General features: G+C 41.2%; 1 long non-coding RNA gene across 1 annotated transcript; it reads left to right on the forward strand.

Annotated features, from left to right (window-relative positions):
* The first annotated feature begins 392 nt into the window (after positions 1–392).
* LOC120962883 (uncharacterized) lies at positions 393–2,661 on the forward strand. The gene is made up of 2 exons (XR_005754140.3): positions 393–634; positions 1,831–2,661. It is a non-coding gene; the product is annotated as an uncharacterized lncRNA (long non-coding RNA).
* Positions 2,662–3,567: the final 906 nt, after the last annotated feature.

The following is a 3,567-nucleotide window of genomic DNA, read 5'->3' on the forward strand; positions in this document are numbered from 1 at the left end:
CGATCCAGGCCACATAAATAGCCAGGTTGTTGGATACGACCCGCTATATACGTTCCATGCACAAAAGTCAGAACCATCCAGCTGATTTTTTACCAGGTGGGGAGTAAATCGGCTTATTTTGGAACAAGACCCGTTAATCAAAGGCCGCACCTGGGAAGAGATCGGATGGTTGACAGGATGGGGGTAACTACCACTAGATGGTAGAATATATATATATATATATATATATATATATATATATAGAGAGAGAGAGAGAGAGTAACACTATTCTAATCCCAGAATTAGAATAGTTATTCTGATAACAACGGGCTCTATATAGGCCCGACGACATCTTGCTGAGATCCGGAGAAATCCACTGGACCGATTACAGAAAAAGCCCACGCCCACCCCACCCGCTGCCCTCGATTCTCACCCGACCTCCCTCGATCCCCTCCACCGAACGCCGCAGCACCCTTTGGATCGTGCCGCCACCACCACCCTCCTGGATCTCGCCGACGCGCGCGTCCTCCCCAACGGCTGGAGTGCCTCCTCCGCCAAGCCTGGCGAGCGTCCTCCCCCACGGCCGGAGTGCCTCCTCCGCCAAGCCTGGCGAGCGTCTCCCCCCACGGCCGGCGTGCGTCCTCCGCTGCAACCAGTGAGCTTCCTCCCCTCATGGTCGGTGTTCCTCACCCCCAACATCCACCGCCCTCTCTATAGGGTCCTGGGGCACCACCCGCCGTCGCCCCTCGGCCTGTGCCCCGACACATCCTCTCCGGCGCGCCTCCAGCCGCCACCCCCAACTCCGGCACCTCCTCTCCTACCCAGGACTACAACACCTATTCCGACCCCGGCCACCCACCGCCCGATGTGTTGCTGCCCAAAACGGATCCACACCGCTCCTCCCCCTCCTGGTTGATGCCATCAGCAGAGTTCAAGGAGTTCGCAGCCGCTACCTCCGGCCGTTCAGCAACGGAGCCACCGAACGGTCACCGCCTCAGTGTCGAAAGCCTAGCCAGCTAGCTACAACTCCACCCATCACCACCCATTGCATCACCTCGCCCCCACTTAATCTCCTGCATTTTTTGTGTATTCTTCTTCAGAAGTTCATGTCATCATAAGTTTCTTCAATTTATCTACTGTTATAAAAAGTTTAGCTCATCATATGTGAACATCTGAAGAAGAAGAATACAGTGGTCAAGTTATTACTAGTTCAACCAAATGACACAGAAATGCAACTATGCAGACTCCACCAAATGGTCGTCTTACGATGGAGAAGAGCGAGATTGTACTATTTGGTCGATCTAGTATACAAGCCATAAAAATTTTAGTGCTGGATTTTAGAGCATGAGCTTTATCAGAAGTGGATAAAGTGAACCTGGACCAAATAGTTTGACCTACAATTTGGTTGAACTAGTTACTACCAGACTGAAAAATTTGTAAAAGGTGGATAATTGGTATTGTCCTATTTTCTATTGTGTGGCAATGCTCCTGCTCATGGCCATGGGAGGTTCGGATGCTGTGCTCTTCTTTTCTAGCTGATTCATTGAGCTCAGAAATTTGAAAACTATGGTTTTTGTAGAGTGGCCACTTTGTACCATAAAACTATGGTTACCAGGAACCATAGTTTTCTAGGACCAGCACACAGTTGTTTTTAGTTGCAAGTGCTCACCCAAAAAAGTGAAGTCTTACCCTACTGTTTATAGTAAAAAAATATCAAATTTGGAAAGAAAATGTTTCAGATTTACAGATACAACACGCTTAAGGTGTATGTGTAACATGGCTGTGTGGACTTCTCTTAATTTACGTGAATTTGGTCATATTTTTACATGAATTTTTTTGTTTGCTTGATAGGGTTGTGCGTGTACTTGTATGTTTGCGTGAAGCAGATCAGAAATCATGAAGTTCAAAAGGATATGGTGGGAGGTTCACATATAAAAACCCGACGATGCTCGTTTGTATTCGTGTCGGATGATAGGCCACTTGCTCTAACATTTTATTATTTGTCTTAAATTTAATAAAACTGAACCATAGAGGTTCAAAAACAAAAAATGCTTCAATATTCAGAGAACAAAACAAGTTCTTTTTTAAAGTTAAAACCCTCAATGAGCAAATTGAGAAATTTTCATTTACTTTATCTCTCTAATCATATGGGAAAATGAGTTCAACTAAAAAGTCACGTAAGAAGTTCATATGCAAAAAACATATAGTAAAAAAACTACACAAAACGTACATCTAAAATAAATACACAAAACTCCAAAACTCCAATTTTCACATTTCTAAAAAAATACACAAAGAAGTTCAAATAAAAAAGTTAGTGCGGTTCGATGTCTATAAAAAACTCAGATTTTGTCCGTTACTAAAGTGAAACGGAGAGAAGTTAAAAGTTATAATAGCCAGAAGTTCACGTAGTGCATGGTGTGTGTTTTCATATGGGAAAATAGAATTAAAAAGTTCAAGTATAAAAATTTAGTTGCAAGAAGTTCAGGTGCTCGGCACAGGAAAGTTTTAGAACTTCTTGCGAGAGAAGTAATCGGCACGGTATATCATTTGTGCAACTCTGATGAACGGGTGAGAAATTATGAACAAAAATATGTGGTAGAAGTTCAAAGTGAAAACAACGGGAGGTTCAACTACTACACAGAATGCATTTCAGATGAGAATAAAACGAATAAAAAAGTAAAAGCCTAAAAGGTTTGTTGCAAGAAGTTGGCGTGCTCCTTGCGGAGCAGTTCGAGATCCCTAGTGCGAGACATCCGTCCTTCAATTACATGTTTAAAACAAAGCAAAAAACAATGTTGTTTTTGCCATTTTTAATACTTCTCAAAAGGCAACGAATTACTAACAATTGTGTAGATGAAAAAGTCGCTTCTATTCATAAGCTTTCCAACGGTATATTATATGCTACATTCTGATAAATGGTTTAAATTTGTTATGTATACTGTTAAAAACACATTTTTACGCATTAAAAAAAATATTTTGAACCGTCGCGAGTATGAAAAAATGATCAACACGATTGGTTTGGGAGTTACGGGCAAAAAACAGCACGTCAAAAACAGAGTAAAGTTCAAACAGACATGCCCGAGAAGTTCAACTACTTCAAGCAGTGCATTTCCATTTGTGATGAACACTGAAATCATGATCTCGTCATTTTCTAATTACTTCAAAACGGCAGGAATATCATTTGTGTAAGTTCAAGTCCTTGGTCGAAGAAAGTTAAAAAATATATGGTGAGAGAGGTTTGTACAAAAGGAATATCATTTGTGTAACACTAACGAATGGACGAGAAAATTGCAAACGACAATACGTCATAGAAGTTCAACGTGAAAACATGAGGAAGTTTAATTACTACAACTAATGAATTTCAGATGAAAAACTTTTAAAATCATCAGTAAAATCTGAGTTTTAATATCATTGGTGCGGCGCAACTGGTTCAATGCTTGTCACAAACCCAAAGAAGGTTATTACAAAAGCATCTCAGAAAAATTTATGACACAGATTTTCTCTCTTAAAATAAACCTAGAAGTTGAAATTTAAAAACGGAGCGGCTCGATGTCTATCAGAAAGTAGGATTTTTCCGTTACTAAAAGA

This window comes from Aegilops tauschii, chromosome 4 (genome assembly GCF_002575655.3).
Source record: "Aegilops tauschii subsp. strangulata cultivar AL8/78 chromosome 4, Aet v6.0, whole genome shotgun sequence".
Classification (NCBI taxonomy): domain Eukaryota; kingdom Viridiplantae; phylum Streptophyta; class Magnoliopsida; order Poales; family Poaceae; genus Aegilops; species Aegilops tauschii.